At 50.0% G+C, this 24,763-nt stretch overlaps 1 protein-coding gene across 2 annotated transcripts in view; it reads right to left on the reverse strand.

The window, feature by feature from the left end:
- Positions 1-23,444, reverse strand: part of St3gal4 (ST3 beta-galactoside alpha-2,3-sialyltransferase 4) — a 39,815-nt gene extending 16,371 nt beyond the window's left edge. Inside the window, exon 1 of one of the 2 annotated variants that reach the window (XM_036193929.1) lies at positions 23,243-23,444. The gene's annotated coding sequence lies outside the window, so the exon portion shown is untranslated. The remainder of the gene's footprint in view (positions 1-23,242) is intronic. The other variant, XM_036193931.1, reaches the window with a different exon arrangement.
- Between the last annotated feature and the right edge of the window lie 1,319 nt (positions 23,445-24,763).

A 24,763-nucleotide genomic window follows, 5' to 3' on the forward strand; every position in this document is an offset into this window, starting at 1 on the left:
GAAGGAGGGGTAGATCTGAGAAGAGCTTGGGGGTGGTGAAAATGATCAAAACACATTGTGTGAAGTTCTCACACACAAAAAATTTTAAAGTGAAAATAAAGCCAGCCTCACTACTTTGCAGTGGCTGACTTTAAACTCGCTATGTAGCATAGGCTGGTCTGGAACTCCTGACCCTTCTGGAGCCTCCAGGGTGCTGGGTTATAGGCGCATGCCACCATGTGTCTATGAAAGATGTTCTATGTCTCTTATTAATAACTGAAATTCATGGTTACCAAATGCAGGATCTGGTTCTCCCAACCTCTGCACTGTTGGTTTTAGGAGTCAGGTAACTCACTGTAGCAGCATCTTGTGTGCTATGGGACACTTAGCAGCATATCTGGACTGTAACTACTAAACTTCACTAGGACCTTTCCCACTTTACCAAGGTGAGTCTCCATGGTGTCAGTTAACTCGCAGGAATTCTTCTTAGCTTAGTATTAGTGCCAGTATCCCATAGTGGATTCAAGCAGGACTGAATATACTGTGATTAATGCAACCTCATAGGCTCTTCTTCTCACTAAAGGGCCAATACCCTGGTTCTGCTTGTGGTCTCCATTTGATGGTTTACCTTCCCATGCCAACAAAGATCCACATGACCCACCTCTGCCGAGCTCCAGGGACCCACATGACCAGTTCCTCTCTTCCTCATCACCTAACTCTTCTCTCATGTGTCCATGCCTTGGTGAGGGAAGCTAGGCATACACCTTCCTTCAGCCTCTGCACTTGCTGTATGTCAGGTAGGAAGGCTTTTGTCTTGGACACAGGCTTGAATATCTACACATCTAGCTCTTCATTCACCTTTTCCACACTTCCCAGCAGCAATCCCCCACAGAGCTAATGCTCCCCTACCTGTAAACATTTTTTAAAATTGTTCTGCTTGCTGTTGTACCACCAATAATTAGAACTGTGCCTGGCACACAGCTCTCTCAAAACAAATTTGTTAGATTAACAAACGAATCTGGGGGGGGCTGGAGAGATGGCTCAGAGATTAAGAGCACTGATTGCTCTTCCAGAGGTCCTGAGTTCAATTCCCAGCAACCACATGGTAGCTCACAACTATCTATAATGAGACCTGACGCCCTATTCTGGCATGCAGGCACACATGCAGACAGAAGCCTGAATACATAATAAATAATTAAATCTTAAACAATGGATCTATTCATCAGGAATCATTGTCATGATGTAGAAAAAAGAGCAGTCATGGGTCGAGTCCCTTCGGCACTTGTGACACAGCCCCTGGCAATGTCCTGGCTGGATGTCAGTCCCCATCCCTGTGTAGTGTGATCACAGGAAGCCTGTGGTGAGACTGTTCTTCCAGGCTCACTGAGAGACTGGACAGAGAAACTGACCAAATGCTTCAAGGCCACCTGTGGAAGGTGGAGGCATCCTCCAAGTCACCCAAGCACAAATGAAAAGGAGGTAGACAACCTTCCCAACGTAGTCACAAGGCTCTCTCTGGTGCTCACCTTTGGGCTCCATACACATCCTAATACCCCAGCCTGGAAGACATCTGGGTAGAAGTATCGTATCATCCAATGATACGGTGTCTTGACTGATAACAGTGCTAAGTCATCATCCATTTGATGTCTTGCTGGTCACAAGACATCACAAGGAGCCTTCTGAAAATTATACTTTTGGTGTTTGCCTAGAGGGGCAGACACCAAATTCCATGAATTCTCAGGATTAGAAATCTGAAGCCCATGTGATCAAGTGGCCACTCTGGAGGCCAGGTCATAGTCAGGATACATAAAGGAGAAATGGTTGCCAATAGTGACTTGTCCCAGGTTTCTCCCAGCCACGGCCTCCTGAGGACAGTTCTCTTCCAATACTGCCCACCCAGGAGGCTAACAACACTGCAATCTGGGGCTAGCTCACCACCAGCACGGCCAGGCCCTCTTTCCTTTGGCTTCCAGATGCCTTATCTGAAAGCAGTGAACTATAGTAGCCCTTGTCTGGCCAAACAATACCAACAAGCCCAGGTGGCTTAAAATACTTTTGTCAGGTGACAAGATGGCTCAACTGAATTTGATCCCCAGAACCCATACATATACTAGAAGGAAAAAAAAAAATCAACTCTTAAAATAAGCTCTCCTCTGGCTTCTATGCATGCAGGTGCCTGCAGAGCCCAGAAGAGTGTGTCAGATCCCCTGGGTGGAGTTACAAGCAGTTGTCAGCTACCCAACGTGGGTGTTGGGAACTGAACCTGGGTCCTCTGCATCAAGCGCTCTTAACCACTTTGAACCATCTGTTTAGCCCCAAAAACAAAAATAATTTTTTTTGTGTGTGTGCTTGTGGCTCCCATTATATTTCCATAGGAGAGCACAAAGCCAGACAGTTTACAAGAGTTCTTCTGGTTCAATCTGTGACAAAAGACAGTGGTGCCCACCCCTGAGGGACCATAGGAAGCAGGACAGCTGGTTTCCTACGCTCTGCTTCAAAAAGGAGAAACGAGTGGGACCTGAGATGTCTGGGAAGGGGTGCCATAGTCATTGATAATCCCAATGTCTTAAACATACCACAGTCGAGAAGACCGCTCTCCCTGCCTCTGACTTCTCCTCTTGGGCCAATTCAAGGTGACATTGCCACCTTGCCCCACAGGCTCTTCTCTGTCCCCATTTAACCCTTTTCTCACTTGGCATCTTGCCCCAGTGGCTATTTTTTGGCAAACTTTCCCAGAACCCACCCTGGTAGCCATGTTTGGGTCAGATGGAGCTATCTGCAGAGGGCCTTGTGTCTTCTGGCCAAGAGCTGTGCTTTGTGGGCAGGCCATTGGGGCTGATTGCTCCCTCTGCCACCAGCAAGACGTGTGACTTGGGGATGAACTGGCTTCCTCAAGCCTCAGGTCTCTGGTCTATAAAAAGAGGGTGGAGTTCCTCCTCCACAATTTCATCATGGCCATAAACATGTCCACATGATCCCAAGTGAGGTACACAGATAGCCATGAATAGTAGATACACCAGCAGCAGGCCATCTATTGCAAGCAATAACCCCGAAACTGAAGCCATGTAAAACAGGAGTGAAATGTGAGTCAAACTACCCTTAAACTCTTTTATTTTTTGATTGTTTTTATGTTTTTGGAGACAGGGTCTCACTGTGTAGTCTTGGCTGGCCTAGTGGAGTTCACTATGGAAACAAGGCAGGGCTGACCTCACAGATCCACCTGCCTCTGCCTTCTGAGTTCTGGGATTCAAGGCATGTGATACCCATTCTTAACTCTTTTTTTTTTTTTTTTATTGCTTTTATTTGATGTGCTTGACTGTTTTACATGTGTGTCTGTGTACCATGTGGATGCCTAGCAACTGCAGAGGCCAGAATTGAGTATCAGATTCTCTGAAACTGCAGTTACAGACATACGGGCTCTGGGAATTGAACCCGGGTCCTCTGGAAAAAACATCTAGCTAGTACTCTTAACTACTGGGCCATCTCTCATCCCTGAGTAAAAATTGTTTTGTTTTGTTTTGTTTTGGGGGGGGAGTGGCGGTTGGAGACAGGGTTTTTCCGTGTAGTTTTGGTGCCTGTCCTAGAACTCACTCTGTAGACCAGGCTGGCCTCGAACTCACAGAGATCTGCCTGCCTCTGCCTCCTGAGTGCTGGGATTAAAGGCGTGCGCCACCACTGCTCCGCTGAGTAAAAACTGTTTTGAAAATACTATTTTTACCCTGTGTGTGTGTGTGTGTGTGTGTGTGTGTGTGTGTGTGTGTGTGTGTTTTAAGAGATGGGCAGGGGGAGCTGTTTTTGAAGCAGGGCCTTATGTGCAATTCAGGATGTCCATGAACTTTAGATCCGCCTCAGCTTCCTCCATGCTGGTGTTACAGATCTACAACACAAGGCCTAGTATGGTGGCGTGCTCCTGCAACGTTAGCACTGACAGAAAGCACAGACAGGAGTTCAAGGTCCTTGCACTGAGTACATTGGATCATCCTCACTGTACACATTTTCCTTCCACCAGTGCGAAGAACTTCGCTGCATGCCTCCCACCCCCAACCTGTGCACAGAAGAATGGAGGCTGGGTAGACGCAGAGGCAGGAGTCAAAGCCAGCAGCTTCATGTGTGGGTCTGTGTTAGGACAAGGGTCAACAGTGCTGTGCACGTGGATCTGGAATCAGTGGTTAGGACCCAAGGCCAGACTCCCCGCCCTACTCTCTCTCCTTCCTGCCACAGCGTCCACCTAGCCACCCAGCTGCCAGCAGCCTCCTCACTCCCACATCCGTCTTCATCACATCGGTCTGTTTCAGTTTCATTGTGGCGGTTATACCATGCTATCTCTAGTGTCCACTAGACCAGCCTCCCAAACACCAAATGAATACCAGGTACATGGTAAGTAATCAGCACAAATGTCTAAATCATCATTTGTTCACTCAAGCAAATAGACAAAAAACAAAACTATGAGTGGAAAGTTTCATCAAGTTAGAAAATTCCAGACCCCCTTTTGTGCTGACCTGGACATCCAAGGTGCTGAGGCTTGTTAGAGTCTCCCACTGGCAACGACTATCTGCTAAACGGCTACTTTCAGAAGGACACCTTTATCACCAGGCACATGTGGTTTCTGCAGATATGGCAGTTGCCAGCTTTCCCTCAACTCAACCACTACTAGTTCCAGAGTGCTGGAACATAGCAGAAGCTGAAGACAGCAAACTTTGGGTGGCCCCAGGAAAGATTGGGGCCCAATGGCATACTATTTCTCTTTCCTCCTCACGTGTGCCTCAAGACAGCCAGTTTGGCACAAGATACCAGGACCCAACTGAGGGGGAGCTCAAAGGGCTTTGGACTCTGAAAAACCTGAAATTCTAACTCAGCCTCTGCAGCAGCCAACTGAGAATTCAGCCTCAGATTCCTCCTCTGAAAAAGCACACCTTTAGTTCCAGCACTCAGGAGGCAGTGGCAAGGCAGGGGATACACAGTAAGGGTCTGTCCCCCTCCACCCGCCCCCCAAAAGCCAGTGTGTGTGTGTATAATCCCAGCACTTGGAGGGCAGAGTTCAAGGCCAGCCTGATCTACATAGCAAGTTTCAGGCCAGCCAGAGCTACATAGTGTGACTTTGTCTCAAAACAAAACATAAACAAACGAGCAAAAACACCCTATATAAAGACCCAAAACAACAAAATGAGAGTACCAAGGCTAAGTTCCCAGAGGTGTCACACACTTACGACATATCATGCCATTTAAAGCACTCAGCTTCAGTGCTGGCCCCATACAGAGCAAGCACTTGGCAAGGCATACAGCAGCCCCTCTCCACTCCAGGTCCCCCCACTCCAGAAAAGGGAAGTGGGGCTCAGCCACACCTCCTAACCCACCCCCACACCTGTGCTCACCTGTCCTCTCAGTGGCTGGTCTACTCCTGCGTCTATACACAAGGCTACAGCTGCCTCAGGAGCCAACAGGGACACCACTGCCCAGACTCCACCCAGCACTCAGCACAGATCTACCTATTGGCCCAGATTCATGGGAACATTGGTGGGGTGGAACAGGCAGGAAGGAGGTAGCCTGAGGATGTTGTTCCCAGTGTCTCTAGGCAGCACCCGGGGCTCCAGAGCAAAGCATCTTGCTGGGCAGCTATTTGTCTCCAGAACAGACCTTTCCAAGCCACTGCCTGCCTCACGGTGGTACACAGTGCTCAAGATTCAGGCACCAAATGAGTCACACACAATGCATGTGATCTCCGAGTATCAGCAATCCGAAAAAATTAGAAAGAAACAGCAAACCAAAGAAAAGCAAAGGGCAAAATCGAATCCAACAATTCCACCTCTGAGTATGCACCCAATGAAAGAGAAACCATGACCTCCAAGAGATACGTGTATACCCACATTCACAACAGAATTGGTCAGTCACAAGATCCCAAACGAAGAGGCAATCCAAGTGTCTATGGAAAAACAAAGTGATCAGCAACATTCGGTACGCATGTTCAGCCACACAAGAACACTCTGACAATTGCTGCACAGTGGATGAACATTGGGGACAGTATGCTACGTGAAACAATGCAGTCACTGAAAGATACATGCTGTGTGATTCTACTTAAAGGAGGCACTCAGTAGTCAAAAGCATAGAGACAGAAAGTAGAAAAGTGGTTGAGGGACAGGGTGGGGAATGGGAAAAGCAGTGGTTCAGGGAGCTGGAAGTTTCTGCTTCTTTGTGAAGAGTTCTTCAGTTCGATGGTGGCAATGGCTGAATACTGTGAATGTACTTAATGCCCTTGAACTATGTTAAGAAAGGAGTTAGGAGGATGTCTCAGTCTATAAAGTACCTTCCCTGAACCATAAGAACCTGAGTTGACATCCCAAATATCCATGTAAAAATCATGGGTCAATTTGGATAAATCTAAAAATGTAAATTTAACTTGTGGACATTGCAGTATACACCCAGCCAAGTATGACAGGGTGAGCTCCAGATCAATGCCAGGTCCTATCTCAAAAAAAAAAAAAAAAAAAAAAATAGGTAGACAGTGTTCCTGAAAGTGACCCAAGGCTGTCAATTGGATTCCACATGAATGAACACACACACTCTCACTCTCTCTCTCTCTCTCTCTCTCTCTTTCTCTCTTCAAAATTTTTAAATGACTAAGATGGAAAATATAGTGTTATGAGTATGTATTTTTCCAATACTAAATCAGGGAGTCAGTTTTGATGGTACATGCTTGTTAATCCTAGCCTGTAGTTCTAGCACTTGGTTGAGGCAGAAGACGCACGTTCAAAGCCAGCCTGGGCTACATAGCCAGAACGTATATTTTCAAAAAGAGAGAGGGGTGGGAGGAATCAGGGGAATAAGAAGGAATACCCACTACACCTGAATATATGCTGGTGTTTGGTGGCCACCAATGCAGATTAAATCCCAGTATCTTGTCACAGAAACATGTCGTTGGCTGGTAGAGGAGACGGAAACAGATACAAAGGCTTAGCAGAGCACTTCACAGTATGAGTGAGGCTAAAGCCATACACACCTTTAAATCTAGCAATTCCATTTCTGGAACCTCCCTTTCACACAGACACCCCATCCAAGAGCACTTGTTTATAACAGCAGAAAAGAGAACTAGTACCAGGCAGGGAGCTAGCTGGCTAAGTAAACTGTGGTCTATTCACACTGAGCACTACTTAAACCAAAGGGATTAATCCATGGGGATCAATTTAGATAAACCTAAAACTACAAGTTTAACTTTCTTTTTTTTAAGTTTTGGTTTGTTGCTGTTTTTTTGTTTTGTTTTTTGTTTGTTTGTTTTGTTTTGTTTTGTTTTTTGAGACAGGGCTGACCTTGAACTCACAGAGATCTGCCTGCCTCTGCCTCCCAAATGCTGGGATTAAAGACAATTGCCACCATTGCCTAGCTCAAATTTAACTTTTATGTGTTACAAACAGATAAAGTACGGATCAGAAAACAATACTGCTTGTAGAGTGTGTGCGTGTGCGTGTGCGTGTGCGTGTGCGTGTGCGTGTGTGTGTGTGTGTGTGTGTGTGTGTGTAAATTATGAGCATATGATAAAAGAGTAAAACAGAGGTATACCCAGCTTTAAGGGAAAATTAAATTCTGGGCATATGAGAAGAACAGAACAAATTGTAAGTGTAAATCTTTAGTTTTGCACTTGTAATGTCCTGTCTTGCTTTCCTTTTCTGCTCGCCTGCCTGCCTGCCTGCCTTCCCTCTGTCCGTCCCTCCATCCCTCCGTCCCTCCCTATGCTGGGGCTCATACCTAATGAGGAGTTTGACTCTCTTCCTCTCCCTCACCCATCTCCTCCTTCTTTTAGATGGGAGCTCATGCAGCCAAGGACAGACTTGCACTCCTGACCTCCCCGCTTTGCCTCACCCTTTCTTTCTTTTTGGGCAGTATAAAGGAATTGAACCTAGGTCCTCCTCTTTCCTAGGTAAGTGCTCTACCCCTGAGCTACAACCTTAATCCTCCACCCTTTTCTTTCTTAAAGGGAAAACAATGTCTGACATAACGTGGGAAAATGTTCACTTTTACTAATTTGATGATTGGGATGGTTAACATTACATTTTTAAGGTAAGGGACCGGAGATGCAGCTCAGTAGGAAGAAGTCCGCCCAGCATGGGCAAAGCCCCAGGTTCAATCCTCACCACCGTAGGTACCAGGTGTGCTGCTTTATGCCTGTCATCTCTGCTCATGGCACATGAGGACTGAAAGCAGGCAGATCAGAAGTTCAAGGTGAATCTTGCCTCCATCGTGGTTGTGAGGTTAGCCTGGGCTACATGAGACCCTACCTCAGAAAAATAAAACATAAAATTGAAGTAGAACAAGGGTGTGGATATATTGCTACTGTGAAGACTATAAATGGCACCTATGGTAAGATGTAAAAAATCTGCATGTAAAAAATCCCAGCCGGGCCTGGGTAGAGCTTGTCTAGCATACACGAGGTTCTGAGTTAGAGCCCCAGCACCCGAGTCAGAACTCCTAACTCCAGTATGCTTGGGGCACCATCTTCTCTCTGATTCTAGCGGAGGCCTGAGGTGCACAGTGATGGAGGAGAATAAGGGAAATGGGGCCCCTTCAGTGGAACTGAAAACAGAGTCAACGTTGTGGGTAGAGATTGAGCAATATCTATCAACATCCTTGTTCCCTAAGAATCCACTGCCAGAAGTTCACTCTGCAGAAGTCTTGTGTTTGTACAGAGACCTGTCTATCAAGACTCTTACCGAGCACCTGTATATCGTGTGTGTGTGTGTGTGTGTGTGTGTGTGTGTGTGTGTGTGTGTGTGTGTTGGTTTGTTTTTTGAGACAGGGTTTCTCTGTGCAGCCCTGGCTGTCCCAGAACTCGCTCTGTAGACCATGCTGAACTCAAACTCACAGAGATTCACCTGCCTCTCTCTGCCTCCCGAGTGCTGAGATTAAGGGTGTGTGCCACCACCGCTCAGCATCTGTGTGTATTTTATTACTGTTTTATAGACAGGTTTCACCATACTGCCCACACTGTTATCAGTATAACCACCTCTTCTCTCCATCCTTCCTGGGGCTGGGACTATAGGGACTTGCCACAGCACTGGGCTCCTCCCAGCACATTGTACATCAGTAAAAAGTGGAAACAACGTAAATATCTAGCCACACAGACCTGTTTAAATGCATATGATGCCAGAGATCACAAACACTATGATAGCAGCTGAAAGAGAATCTAAATCTGTATGTTCTGCCATCAAGTGACTCCCTCAAGTCCAGTATTAGATTCCAAGAAGCAGGTAGAAGTGTTCTGGGTATCTCCAGATCCACTTTCAGCAGAGGGTCATATGTATGCCTACGTACGTACGTCTGCAGAAAGATCATTTAAAATGGAAGGATGCAGGAAACTATGAAGGAGGCTGCCTTGAAAGGCAGCAGCTCAGCAGAACAGAGTTTAGAATGGAAGATACATTTCTTGCTTTGGGTTGTTTTTTTCCCCATTGTTTTGTTGTTGTTGTTGTTGTTGTTGTTTTTAATTTAAGTGGAGGTAGGATCTTACCGTGTAGTCTGGAGTGGCTCCAAACTCACAATCCCCCTGCCCCAGCCTCTGGAGTTCTAGGGCTACAGATGTGAGCCAGTATATCCAGTTGAAACTTGTATGTGGAGTGTGTGTGTGAGTGTGTGTCCGTCTATCTGTCTGTCTATCCACCCGTCTGTCTGTGTTTAAGGCAGGTCTCACATTGCACAGGCTACAGAGGACAGCTTTTACAAGGGCTGCAATTACAGGTGTGCACCACCACACCTTGCTTTCATATACCCATCAACCGTTTAACCTTTTTAACCTGTACAATATACTTTTAAATTAAAAAAAAAAAAACTCAGCAGGAAGAAGAGAGAGATAAAATAAAATACTATAATTAAGAATACAGTGTTAGCCAGGTGGTGGTGGCGCACGCCTTTAATCCCAGCACTGGGGAGGCAGAGGCAGGCCGATCTCTGTGAGTTCAAGGTCAGCCTGGTCTACAGAGTGAGTTTCAGGACAGCCAGAACTATAGTACAGAGAAACCCTGTCTTGAAAAACAAACAAACAAAAACAAAACAAAAACAACAACAAAAGAATCAGTGTGGGGGTCTCACATACCTGGACCTGAATTCTGGATTACCCATAGGTTATGAGACTCCAGGCCGGGTCTTCTGCTATGTGACTGAGGATGAAAACACAGCTCTGTCTGGTAGAATGACTCAAAGTAGCAAAGAACAGTGGCCGTTCAGGATTACTGCTGAGGTGGAAGCAGCGGACCTCAGTCCACAGGACACGAGTGCAGCTCCTGCCTTGCTCAGGGGCCGCCTCCTCCTCCTCCTCCTCCTCCTCCTCCTCCTCCTCCTCCTCTTCCTCCTCATGTCCCACTCCAAAGATAGACATCAGCACAAATACTCACGGGGTACACGGACACTATCTAGGATGGCGTGGACAGCAATGCTTTCTGCAAAGACCTGGGAGTTCAAGAGTCCAGGAGTTTGCCAGAGCTCCCTGGGAGCAGCTGATAAGGACAACGTAGCTATGATTATCTATCCTTCGAATATCACTTCCTCATACTCTCACACTCATCAGTGGTTTCTGAGGAACTGACTCCTGCACCTGTTGACCAGCCCTGATGACTCTGATTCTAGGGCTGCTGGCCTGAACCCCCAAGTAAGGTCACCTACAGAGTGGTATAGAAGAGCCATGAACAATACCTCTCTTATCTACTCCTCCAAGGAGCTGGTCGAGAACACTCCTGTCCCATTGCAATTGCAATACCCCTAGGTTTCAAGACTACAAGGGCTGGGAGGTGATGGTACACACCTTTGATTCCAGCATTCGGGTGGCAGAGGCAGATGGATCTCTGAGTTCAAGGCCAGCATGGTTTACAGAGTGAGTTCTATGCCAGCCAAGGCTACACAAAGAAACTCTGTCTTAGGAGGGAAAAAAAAGTTTGGGCACACAGCAGAAACAGAAGCCCTCTCGGACCACAGCTTCCTACATCCACGGCACTGTCAAAAGCTACAAAGAAGACAACAGGCCCACGTGTATAGAGTTTATACGTGAGTAGAGACAGACATGACAAATAGAGATGATGAAGGTACTGTAATGATGACTCATATTATGAAGCCGCTGACTAAAGGCAGTGATGCAGAGAATAACCGGACAGATCCTCTGCAATCAAGTTAGGACTATCCCTTTCAGAAGCTGGTTTTAACCAGAGATCTATACGGGATAGGGACAGAAGGTTCTGGACCCCACCTTTGTCAGAAGTAAAGAACAGAAACAAGTCCGATATAACTCTGTTGGTCAGACATAGCCAACTCAAGGATGCCATGGGTACCAGGTGATCTAAGACCCTGCACAGGCCACCAGAGAAGCATGGGGTTGTCTGGATGTCATAAAAAGTCACAGCAGGGTATTAGTAAAGGACTGATAGCATGGGATTAAATTTTAAAAGATTCCTGGAATAATTCTGAAGCTTATGTGAGTAATTTCTTTTAATTCTTAAACCACCTCATATGCTCCTGCTCTTTCATTCTTATTTAATGATGAGGAGTGTCCATTTCCTCCTGCCTGAGACCACAATCCCAGGACCATATTCACACCCACACCCGACAACAAAGTCTGGACAGTTCACAGGCACTACTGAGTGAGGGAGGGGTGGGCCAGCACTGGGGAGGTCACCCCACTCTTTCCTCTCTCTCCAAGTGCAGTATCTCTGGTAGTTAGTTGATTGTCAATGCCCAGGCTCTTGGCCAGTTCCAGCTGATGCAACCAGCCAGCTAGACCATGGACAGACCCTCGTAGCCTGGATGTACAGGCACCAGCCCTCCAGACAGTACCCAGTACTAACTAAGCAGCCTCATCCAGAGTAATGCTCCTTCTGCACTGAATGACCCTCTCTAGCTCAGACAGAGGCACCCTGACTGACAATGAGGCTATGTCCTAAAAAAGCCTCCTGAGTTAAAAACACTGCAACTCTAAATGCTTCTGATATCCATGATCTATATGCTGAACATCCTATCTTAACGACCCAGTCTACTCCTGGGAGGGCAGCATTGTTCATCCTGTGACTGTGTGGCTGGCCGGGGTTCCGGGGCTGCCCTCTGCTAGCATCACAAGACAGTCATCCTGCATATCACCAGGCTGGTAAGGGGCAAAATTCACAACTCTCAGTGTGTGACACATTAAGTTTGTTTGTTTTTAAGTCTCCACATGCCATTATAATTCCCTTTTTCCTTAAATCAAACCTTTGTAAGTTGAGAACCATCTGTGCTCCCTACGTCTCCAAGCAGATACAAGGTCGAGAACTGTGTAGTCCAAGACTCCACACAGAAGTGAATAAAGGTTTACTCAGAGCTTCACACCCGTTGCTGGCTGGCAGCTCTTATTTGGAAGTCCCAGGGAGCAGCATTTGCTGTTGGAAGCCCCTCCCCGATCCTGGTCATTTCTGCAGGACCTTGCTCCCTCCACCCTCCCCAGAATATCTAGTCAGCTCTAAGTGGACTAAAGGCCTTGAATGTTCTTGAACCCTAATTCAAGAACAAGGAAGTCTACATATTCATGGGAAAACTCTTCTGTATTCCTAGGAAGAACTCAGGGTTAAAGGTACAGGGAAGTGTGAAAGGCGAGGCTGGAGAGGGGCAGTGCAGTGGTGTGCGAGCCAAGGGCCCTTCCCTTCCTCTATCAGCTTGTCTGGACATGGACACAGACACACAGACACACAGACACACAGACACACAGACACACACACACACACACACACACACGTACGTTTTCCTCAGCCTAAAAGCAGATGATGAGGGCAGGGAAGGATGGCTAGTGTTCTGGGTGCTGCTGAAAAAGACCAGGCTTTGAAGTCCTTGAACAACAGATCCTCTGGGTTGACAGGCTGGCTGGTACTCAGGTTTTCAGAGACCACCCAGGGCATCTCTTACCCACCGAGCTAGCCTTGTGGGGAGGGTAGAAATGACTGTGTGAGCACCGACAGCTCTGTCACATCAAAGAACCACACAGCACAGGTGGCCCCTTCCCCATGCAAACTTGCTTCAATAACACTTACACTTGGCCTGCGTGGCAGTAACTTGTACACACCTCTCATACTAGCCGCTACTAAAAACACACACACAGCATCACAGGGCACTCCTATCTCTACCACATACAAGTGCTCACAAACACAGCTCTCTCCCTACCCACTCCACTGCCACATACAGCTTCTGAGGTCTGCTGGGCCCCATCGGCCAGGGAACTCTCTTCCGCCATGCCTTGGTGGTGTACTGCTCTCTGGTTTCTTCAGTTTCAGCCCTGACTCCTGCTGTTTGTTTGTTTGGCTGAAGGTCCCTGGAGCTAACATAACAGCCAGGGAGCCTGGAGCTTCGAGGAGCAGGGAGTGGCTGGCTACATCTGCTCTCTGGGGACCTCTGAAAGTTGGATAAAGGGAATCCCTTGATCCTGCTGCCTCTGTCTTTCCAAATCCAGCTTTCAAGAGGAAAGAGCACCTCCTGTCATCCTCAGAAGCAGTGGGAAGTGGGGATACCAAAGGAGGGGGGCACAGGAATATAAACAAAAGGAAGACACAGGACAGAAGTCCTGGAGAGGCATTTTGGCCACACTAAGGGACTCCTTGGGAGTGTTGCTACAGGGCTGGAGGGGAGCCCGAACCCACAGCCCTGCACACCACCGCAGAGGTTGCTGTTCAGTGGAGTGCTTTTCCTGGCCAGACACCCACCATTCTCCAGGATTATTCAGCCCTCTATCTGTGCCTAATCTATATGAAGGACTGACCGCTCAGCTCACTGAACACCAAACCTAGAAAGTCCTAGGTCCCCTAGGTTTTCCCCATTTGCCTCCCCCTACTATCACCCCCACCCACCCTGCTCAAACAGAGTGTAGGCTCAAGTCTGAGGCTTCAGCATTCCCAGGATCATGTCGGCACCCAGGCCTGAAAAGGAGGCAGTTAAGGCATAAGACTCCAGCCAGCCAGTGCCTGGGGAGAGGATTCTAGAGTCTTCAGCAGATCTAGGTAGGCTATGCCCCACCTTCCTTCAGCAGGCCCAAGTTTCCTCCAGAAGACCTCTGGGCAGAGACCACAAATCAACCACAGCAGTGCCACGGATCAACATACACTAAACTTCCATCTATTAGGCCCCAAACACATGCTCAGGGTAACAGGCATCTTGGCCAGTAGTACTTCTCCATACCCTTTTAGGAACCATACTTTCCCACAGGTTGAATGTGCATGGCCTTTGCAACATTTTTCCAAATGCAGAAAAAAAGGTTGTTTGTAAAGAGAGAGAATCAACAACAGGTACCAGGAAAAAAAAAAACAAAAAAAAAAAACAACCAGAAATTGAGGGACAGAGAAGAAATAGACCAGGAGATAATCTAATAGGCTGAATCCTCAGGGGTGTAGGCATCCCTGGAAGGTAGGAGAGGCCAGAGACCCCCAGAGGCCTCTTCTAGTGTTCCTTAAGTGATCAGGTCCCAGGCCCAGCTCTGGTCCCCACCCCTACTCCAGGGCATACCCAGCGCTGGCCAGCTCACCTGACCTTGCTGGCCTACCAGTCCAGCTGCTCCTGAGAGAGGATATTTTCTTCCCCCTTGATCTGGACAGCTGCTGAGACAGAGATGTAGAGAAGGGAACGGGGTGTTGTAAGGGACAGGGCCACAGGTGGAGTTGTCCAGCAGGCTGGGTGAAGTGGGAAGGGGCTATAGGGACAGCCTGGCATGGTGCAGGGAAGAGATGCCTCCTACTCATTGCAGAAGGAAGTAGTCCAGGGTTCTGGAAGCAGGGCTGGTCTAGGAGAAGGAGACAGAAGCCCAAAGGCAAGGGAAGAAAATGAATCACTTCTTGTTTGTTTGTTTGTTTTTGAGACAGGGTTTCTCTTTGTAGCCCTGGCTGTTCTGGAACTCACTCTGTAAACTAGGCCGACTTTGAACTCACAGAGATCCGCCTGCCTCTGCCTCCTCCCGAGTGCTGGGATTAAAGGTGTGCACCACCAAGATGGCTATAAAGAATCTATTCAGTTAAAGGGTGAGGTCAAGGACCAGCTTCTCAGGCCTGGTTCCAAACCCTACCTGGCATCACTCCCAAACAGGTCCCAGAGCCCTTTCTTAGCTGACACTGACGGATCAGAAGGGTCCAAGGGGAGGAAGACAACAAAGAAAGGAAGGGCACTAGACCTGGAAGTCACCCCCACCTCTGGAGGCAAGACTGCAGTGTCCAAACCTACCCTCTTCCCCTCAGTCTCCCTCAGTGGTCTCACCAGTTTCCCTGTCTCCCAAGCCCCTTCCTGGTGTCTCCTGGTCTCCATCTCCTCCTGTACCTCCCCTACCCCCACTCTAGTTACATAAGGGGCCTGAGAACACACAGAGGGAGCTTTGTTGTCAAACCAAATCCATACGGAGCTGAGCCCGCAATCAGCCAAGGCAGCTGTTCCCCATTCCCTCTGCCTTGGCAGGATTGAAACTCTGGGCAGGAAGCCCCTACACGCCTCCATTTAGGAAGACGGGACAAACACTGGCCCCAGGGCCCCTGGGCAAGCTGAATGGGTGGCCTAGGATCAGTCACCACTGTGTGGGACCATAGCAAAGAACCAGCTGGTCTCTAAGAGAGAACAAAGCCTCAGTGCAAAGCCAAGGTCACAAAGACAACAAAGAAGCAAGCTCTTAGACCAGGAGCAAGCCCTGGTAAGTACCATGACCTAGGTAAGGAGTGCAGATCCACACAAATGCACCCCAGGTTCTGCTCACACACAGGCTCCTAAACTCTCTTGCACACAGGTAACCCATGCACACCCTCACCCACACATTTACAAGCACACACACACACAAAAGCTGTGCTCAATGGCAGGGGGCCAGCCAGAAACCTCCCTACTCTGGCCAGCTCTCTCCAGCAGGTGCCTCTGAGACAAGACTGGGAGCTCTGGAAAGCTGAAATAGATAAAAGTGGGGGCCAAAGGAGGGGTCCAGAAAGAGAAGAGGCAATGAATCAATCAGGGCAGAAGAACCCACAAGGCAGCGAGGACAGTCCCCACACTCCACCGATGCACCCTCTTCCCCTAGCCCCTCAGCTCTTGCTCTGTCAAATAGAGCCAGTCTAGTCTAGTGCAGGCCACTGGGCATTTCCAGACCATTCATTTTAGCTCACCAAGTCCTAGGGGCCTACCATGCCCCAGGAGAGATAACAACTGGGAGCATATAAAGCAGATGGGCTGAACAAGAATGGGGAGGGGGGGTGCGGCGTTCAGGAATGAGAAAATCAGGGTCACACCTGAGGCTAGGCCCTGCACCTTCCCTCCCTCCCTTGGGGAGAGATGCTCTTGAGACCTTTCTGTGCTTCCATTCTATCATTTGCAAAAGGAAATATGGAGCAGTTACTGGGTACCCGCTGGGTGCTAGTGCTGGAGACAGGATGATAACAAAGTCCTGACCCTCCAGCAAGTTAAACTAATGCCTACCTCTGAGGTCTCTTCCAGGGGAAGAAATGTTTATCTCACTTGTGCATTGCAATGCTTGAGTGAGGCAGATAGGAATATCTGTACCTCAATAAACAGACTTCTAATCTAGAAAACCAAATCAAAAGCAAGATCTGCCTGAACTCACTTGCACAGATAGGGCCCTAGCTCCTGCCCAGCTCAATGTTCTTCTTCCAGGGCCCAAAGGCAGTCTCCCTGGAATAAAAGCTGGCCAGCCAGCTTTTGTAGCATACTACACTCCAGGCACTGAATGTTATCTGAAGATCTCATTAAGGAGTGTTAATTTCTTAGAGGTGTAAATAATGCTAACAAGGGCTGCCGAAGGTAGGAAAGGAGAGAAACTGGGAGAGCCTACCACCTGTCCCCAGGGACACAAATTCCCTGGCTTCACAACTCTTGCCTTTGGCTCAACCCACACTCAGAGGTGCCCTCTGAACTCAAGCTCACAAGAGTGAGATGCAGAGTGGCAGAGGCAGAGGGACTCAGGAAGCCTTCACGGAACACTGGTTCAAGGTGACGTGAAGGACAAAGGCGATTCAGAATGGTCATTACCAAAGATGACCAAGTCACGTGGCAAGAATGTGGGAGCAAAGGCTGAGAGGTGACAAATCCATATGGCATGCTACCAGGAACAGGAGGACACTCTTGGTGGGGATGAACAGCAGCTTGGGGGGGGGGGGCACTTTTTTCTTTAAGCTAAGAAACCCTCTGTCCCAGTTTTAGGAGAGTTTACCTGGAACCCCAGAATGTAGAAATGAAAATAAACCCTTTACTCCACAGACACCACCCAACTAAGCGCTCAGCCCCCAAGGCGCCCTTCTTGGGCAAATAACAAGAAGTTGACACAGGAACAGGAAGTGAGGTTATAACTAGTCTGTGCAGGGATCTGAAAGTTACTAAAAAGGAGTGACTAGCTGGACTTGGAGTGGAGAATGGGGTATGTTCTCCTAGGGAGACTCCTGCCTGCCTGTGTCTGAATACAGGACCCTCACGCCTATCCTAACACAAAATGGGGCTGGGCAGTGTAAAGACAAGCTAGAAAGCCTGAACTACATTTTTCCATTAACTCCTCAAAGCAGTGTTTACTAAGCAATCATTTGCTAGTCACCACTCCAGGCAATAAGAATATAGCAGTGAAAGCCAAGGGTGGTGGCTCACACCTTTAATCCCAGCACTCCAGAGGCAGAGGCAGGCAGATCTACGAGTTCGAGGCCAGCCTGGTCTACAGTGTTATACAGTGAGAGCCTGTCTCAACAAATACACCAGAATACAGCAGTGAGCCAGGCAGACGAGTTCCTAGAGCTTAAAGTCCTAACTTTCAGGGAGGAAGGACTCAAAAGAGTGCAGATCCGGGTTGGGGGTTTAGCTCAGTGGTAGAGCGTTTGCCTAGCAAGCTCGAGGCCCTGGGTTCGATCCTCAGCTCAAAAAAAGAGAAGAGTTCAGATCCATTCAACACCATGAACACACCTCCTGGTTCTTGTCCTCTCTGTACGGCCTTTGTCTCTGTCAAGGTCACAGGTAGTCTCAGTGGCCATCAAGGTCACAGGTAGTCTCAGTGACCTTCAGTGGCCATCAAATGCATGCTTCTAAAACATTGCATGTGGCCATCTGAAGGTCCCTAGCTGACTTCTCTCCCTGCCCAGCTGGTGCAGTCTTGGACCAGGGAATGAACAGAGTGCTAATGTGCACTTCACGCGTGTGCATTTTATCTTATAGCAAGGTAAAAATATGCATCTCTTCTCCCCAGTTCTGTGACAATCACTTGGGATCAAAGTAACTGTAGCTGTATTTTCCCATTCCCAGAGCTCCAGGGCCCTCCAGACTGACTATGCCACCAATAATTCCAAGGATCCCCAACACCAGGGTATGCCCAGCGTCCGTCCTCCTGGGCCAGGCCAGCGACCTCAAAGGGACCTCAAAGATGGGGTCTTTGGGGGGAGCCCCTCTTGCACTGAGCCCAGAGCCAGGCATCACGGAGCACCGGATGGCTGAGGTAATCCTTTGTAAACCAGACGCTGCCGGGAGCTGTGACCTGGGCGGGTTCCCGGGCTCAGACACTAGCAGAGCCCCTCCCCTTCCCCACGTGTCCCGGCGGTTGCCTGAGGAGGACTTTCAGCCGTGTGGGCGGCGGCCGCAATTCCAAGGAATAGGAGCAGGCGGGCGGGGCAGATGGAAGCAATTACCGGCGGGAAAGCCGAGAGGCGCGGGGTTGGGAGGGGCCGGCGGGGAAGGAGGGAGGGAGGGAGGAGTAGAGCCCTGGCCTGCCTCACTGAAAAGGATGAGAAGCCCAGCTCTGGGCTAGACTTAAAGTTCAGGCAGCAGAGAGAGGCCCGGGTTTGTATTTCCCCCTTTGACAGGGTTTGTATTTCCTTCTTTGACAGTAAATCACCGTGACCCTGACATCTTTCTTTTCCTGTCCCGGGTGGGACTGGTTAAGACAAGCTCCAGCTAGGAAGTGGAGAAAACAGGGCTGGAAAGTGCAGGCGCTGGAAAGTGCAGGCGCTGGAAAGTGCAGGCGCTGGAAACGGGTCACACTCCCAGCTCCACAGTTTATGAGTGGTGTGACATTGGTAGGGTAATTTTCATCTTCCCCAGCCTGTTCCGTTTACAAAGAGGCTGACAGGAGGTGTCACAGATGTACCAGGCGGCATCCCCTCCTGTCCCTGGTTTGCAGTTTTCCACTAAACGGTGTGAGTTTGTGTCCATGAGCATGTGCGGGTGCACACGAAACTGTGGACACATACCACAGCATAGATGTGGAGGTCAAGGACAATCTCAGCCTGTCACCTTGTTTGAGACAAGGTCTCTTTGCTGTTGTTCACTGCATATGCCAAAGCTAGGTGGCTCTCCAACTTCCAGCGATTCTCCTGTCTCTATCTCCCACCTCAATATAGAGTACTAGGATTACAGAGGCACACTACCCAGTCTGGCCTCCCACAAGTCTAGGGGACTCACTCAGGCCCCTCATGCTTAAGTAGCAAATGCTTTACCCACAGAAGCATCTTGTTAGCCCTAAGTTTGCTTGTTTGTTTGTTTTTTGAGACAGGGTTTCTCTGTGTTGTTTTGGAGCCTGTCCTGGATCTCCCTCTGTAGACCAGGCTAGTCTCGAACTCACAGAGATCTGCCTGGCTCTGCCTCCCTAGTGCTGGGATCAAAGGCGTGCACCACCTCCGCCCGGCTCCTAATTATTGTTTTGAGTCAAAACCTCATGTAATTCAGGCTGGCCTCCAGCTTGCTGGTCCTCCTGCCTCCAACCTTCAAAATACTAGGATTACAAGGATGAGCCACCATGTCTGGCTCTAAGTCCCTTTTCATTATAACGTTATGCTTCCGTGGGAGAGGACACAGGGTAGACCATGGGTACAAGCAGCATCACTACAGCTACAGTAGAACTCACACCTGGAAGATTCCGGTCCAAAGCGGAAACTGTGTGTTTCAGCCTAGCACTTGCAAAACTGCTTCCCTTCAAAGACTAAAGCTAGATCCTAGAGTCCCTGACTCCAGAACAGGCCTAAGCAAAGTTGCAGGCAGGGGGAAAGGACTATCCTCAAGCTCCAACCGCTCTTAGGCATCCTCACACTCACTGAGCATCTAATCAGACCCATGCCTCACCTCATTCTTAGCAGCAACCCCCTCCTCCCTGGCCTGCCTGGAGCAGAACCCAGGGCTTCAGAATCTAGACAATCATATCAGCCTTCTGCACAGCAGCTTTGGAGGTCACAAGCTGCGCTTGTGGATACCCATACCCTGAAAGCCACAGCCCAACACAACCTTTGGGTGGATCTCAGCAATGGGCTGTGGCTGAGACTTGAGTAGTCTTTGAGGCCGCAAGTGACCACCCCCTCCACCTGCATTAGTCAGACACACCTCAGGAAGGTGGGAGGTGGGGTGTGAAGGGGGACACTCTCCCCCTCCTAGCAGGGCTCTGAACACTCACACAGATGTGCTCAAGCTTCTCTGGGAAAGGCCAATGAAGGGAGGTGTAGGCTAATGATTACAGCCATGTCCTAGCCATTTCCTTGTGGAAACTAAAAACTTCCAAACAAAGCCAGGGGTCTTTAGGAAGGAGGAGGGTCGTGAGGGCCGGAGGAAAGAGAAGTGGGAGCTTTGTCACCCAGCACCAGCCCACTGCAGGGAAGAGGCTGCACTGCACCTGCCCTGCATCCACCATCCAATGTCTATCTCCCAGCGGCTGCAGCTCTGCTTTGATCAAAACCTGTAGGTTCAGCCTTCAGACCTTCCTACGGCCCCATCCTCCCTCCCAAAGCCTGAGCCTGACAGCTTGCAATTGCTTGGTACCATCTGAAGCAGAGTGGTGTCCTCTCTCCAATGCATGGTGCAAACCCTGGACCACTATGACAGGAGGATTCTTTACTTCACTGGTAACCTTGGGGCAGGGACTGTGAGGAGAGAACAGAGGCCTAGAGTGGCCTGCAGAGCAAGGATACAATGCCAGCCCGGTGGAGTAACTGCAGATTGACTGGCCATGACTCAAGAGTGTGCTAAGAAGTGGGACTGACCTCTTTGTTCCTCTCTACCCAGGGAAGAAAGGAGGCTCTTCCCAGGAACTTTGACAATTGCAGAAATGGGCAGATTCTTAGTTCTACCCGGAAAATGAAATCCCATGAGACTGAGACAGCTGGCAGGGTAGAGGGGCCAAGGCACTCCGTGGGTGAGTCACTGCTGCAGGGAAGGAGCAAGGCAGGGGAGGGAAGACGGCCTAGAAGGCACCAGGGGCTTCCTCACCCTGAGCCTCCAATCCTAGTGCAATGGGGGCTTCCAAGATGCCCTTTCAATCTAGAGGCCATGCAGGCAACTTTGAAAAAAAAAAAAAATGTGTATGAGTGTTTTGCCTGCATGTATTTATGTGCACTACATGTATGCCTGGTGCCTGTAGAAGCCAGAAGAGGGTGTCAGATCCCCTGGAACTGGAATTAGCTATTCTACAGGTATCTGAGAATTGAGCCTGGGTCCCCTGCAAGACCACCCAGTGCTCTTAACCACCAAACCATCTCTCTAGCCCCAGAAGGGGGTTATTGAGATGGGGTCTCATGTAGCCTCGTTTGGCCTCAAACTCCATATGGAGCAGAAGATGACCTTGAACTGATCTACCAGCCCAGTGCTGGCATCCCATCTCCTGAGTGCTGGGATTATAGGCATGTACCACCATGGTAAGTCTAGACAGCATAGGCGATCAAACTTGACAGATTTAGACAAATGTATCCCTCGCCAGGCAGTGGTGCCGCACGCCTTTGATCCCAGCACTCGGGAGGCAGAGCCAGGCGGATCTCTGAGTTCCAGGCCAGCCTGAGCTACCAAGTGAGTTCCAGGAAAAGGCGCAAAGCTACACAGAGAAACCCTGTCTCGGAAACCCAAACAAACAAACAAACAAACAAAATAAAAAAACAAATGCAACCCTCATCTCCGCGTGCCCCCCCCCCCCAGTACTGGGATTGTAGGCAAATGTTCCACCACACCCCCAGTTCCTAATTTACTTTTATTATGACTTTGGTCTACATCCCTCTCTTTATCTCCACTACCACCTTGAAGTCTTTGGGGGCTGGCCCCAACTGCAGGAGTGCAGGGTTTCACTAAGCAGCCCAGGGTGCTCTCTGTGCTGTCCCTGTGCAACAGGATAGGCCATGAGGGGTGCTCAGCGAAGTGCTCAGAGGAGGGCCGGCGGCAGAAAAAGTTCGGGAAAGGTGGGTGGCCTCAGCTTTCTCAGAGGGCATTCGCAGGCCAACTGCCAACAAAGCAAAACATGTCTAGTTATTTCCCACACTCTAAGTAACTGGCACCTTCCAGGCAGCTCTCTAGGACTGCTTGGGAAAGTGAGGTTACAGACGTAGTTTCAATAGCAAATACGCAACTCTTCCTCTGCGCCAGGACTTTCGAAGTACTGACTTTACATGTATCAGTTTGTTTCAAACTTCCTGGGTAGGGCCTGGAGGGGCCAAGTAGGATCTGCAGAACTGGTCCTGCACTGTGGTATAGGTGCATGACCCTGTGACAGACAACCTACACCCCTAGCCTGCAGGCAGTACTAGCCTTCCAATTCTGGTCCTGGGGATCCAGCCCGGAGAATGAAGAACACAGCAAGATCAGGCCTTATAAACCAGAAAAGTCTACCCCCTGTTTTTTGGAACTGGGAATGGAAGACACGTTGGCATCTAGGGGCTGCCCAGAGGTCCCAGCCAGCAAGGATCTCAGAGAGGCACCCAGAACAGACATGACAAGGGTTTTGTCACCAGCTCTAGCTCAGCCTATTCAGTCCTATCCCTTCCCAATGTCCACCACCCAGACAACTTCAAAGCACAGCTGCCTAGGCCCAAAGACGCCCTCATATCTCCGCTGACTCCTTGGACACAACCAGCCTGCAGTTGGCAAGCCCACCTTTGGGCTTTGCTCAGCGACCTTGCAACGCCAGCACAAAGCAGACCCTGCAAAGCTTGTCACCTCTAGCAAAGCCAGCCCACATGTCCCGGACTCCAGAGGATGCTAGAGGTGGTGGACACCTATTCAGCCTGGGCGCAGGAGCGACAGGGGTAAGGGTTAGAAACTTTGCGAAGGATTGTCCTGTTTGCTCACTCCAAGAGAGCGAGACGAATCAGGCTTCCCGCGAAAATCCAGTCTAGGAAAAAAAGACCCAGCTCCCCAGGGCTGTGGCCGCCCTACATCGACCCCGTGCAGCGTGGCGTCCACGTGCCGGGCCCGACCACCTCCCCAAGCAGTGGCGCGAGGCTGGAGCCCCGGCCGCCCCGGCAGCCCCGACGCTCCCCGCCCTCTGCCGCGGGGCCCCAGAGCCGGGCCGCCGCGTACTCACCCTTGCGGGTGGAGCGGGGCGGGGCGAGGTAGATCCGCGCGCAGCTCCGATCCGCTAGGCGCCCGTGCTGGCGGGGCAGCACTGGCGCAGCGGCTCCGCTCGGCCCGGTCCCTGTCCCGGGAGCAGGGCCGGCCTGGGAGCGGGCAAGTCCGCCTGGAGGGGAGGCGGGGGCCAGGGCTCGGGCGGGGGGCGGGGAAGGGGCCGGACACGCTTGCGCACACGGCCGGGAAGCCGACTGCCGAGAACGCGGCGCTGGAGGGAGGGTGCGCCGAGGGAGGGAGGGCGCGGTGGAAGGAGGGCGCGCGCAGGAGGGGGGGCGGGGGCGCGAGGCCCCCCGACGACGACGACTGGGGTTGGTGTGTGGAGGCCTCCGAGGTCCGGAGAGATGCGCCCGGGGTGCCCGGGTGCGGGAGGCCGGATCGGGTGAGGGCAGGCCTAGGGCAAGCGCTGCCTGTGACTGGCGCCAAGATGAATATGCCCAACGTAGTGATCCCACACTCTGCTGGGAACAATAAGGCCCAAGAAAGGCTTCTTTGCTGTCCCCGCGCGGTGAAAAGTGTCCGTTTCTCTCTACTGTAACTGAGCTACAGGAGAGGGAGTCCATCCTTCCAATATACCCCCATGCCCTCATGGCAGTCAGCTGACCTAAACCGACTGGTGGGCCTTTCCTCTGGCCCGGGCGCCCCAAACTGCCCCCTCTGCACCCTCCCTTGTATAGCCTGCCTTAGCCTCGGATAACTTCTCAGTTTCCGTTCTTGCTGAAGGCGCCAGGCATCCTGTCTCGAGGGGAAACCCCATCAAGTCTTTAACCCTGATTCTTTGGGCACTAGAATTGCCTGGACTGAAGAACAGTGCAGAAACCACCCTGCCTGCAGGACTGACCTTTTCGGGAGTCAGCAGTTTACCCAGTTTCTAGCATGAACACCCTGTGGCTCCAAGGAAAGTGTCAGATCCAGTCCTCGTCCTCAGGAAGCTTACTGTACACCTACAGAGAGAAGACTTACACTGGACTCCCTTCAAGAACCAGGCGGCACAGGATGTGACTACACTCAAGATATGAAGAACTGACCGTAAGTGCCCAGGGTTCCAGTGAAGTAGCAGTTCAGTCATCTTCAGGGGAAGCTGGAGGTCCTACCCGATGGAAATCTCCAGTTCACAAGCTCTGCTTTGTAGAAACAAAATGAAGTGTCAGCTTCCAGCTTCATCCATTGGTGACGGTTTCCACCTAAATTATACCTTGCACAAGCAGAAGCTCTTTGGCACCTCACCAAAGCCTAGTTTTATTTGCCTTTGGCCTCTCAGTCATGTATTCATTCAACAAATATTTATTACATATCATGTCCTGTAAGTAAGCTGGGAAGAGAGAACACGATAACTGTGTCTTCTGTGTTGGGCAAGTCAAAAAGAAGAAGAAGAAGGAAGATTCCTATTTTGCAAAAGAAAAACTGCCCCAGGAGAAACAGCAGTGGACAGGCATGCAGGAAAAGCTGGTCCAAGAAACAGCCCAGCCTCCGAACTTAG

This window comes from Onychomys torridus, chromosome 7, assembly GCF_903995425.1.
Source record: "Onychomys torridus chromosome 7, mOncTor1.1, whole genome shotgun sequence".
NCBI classification, from domain to species: domain Eukaryota; kingdom Metazoa; phylum Chordata; class Mammalia; order Rodentia; family Cricetidae; genus Onychomys; species Onychomys torridus.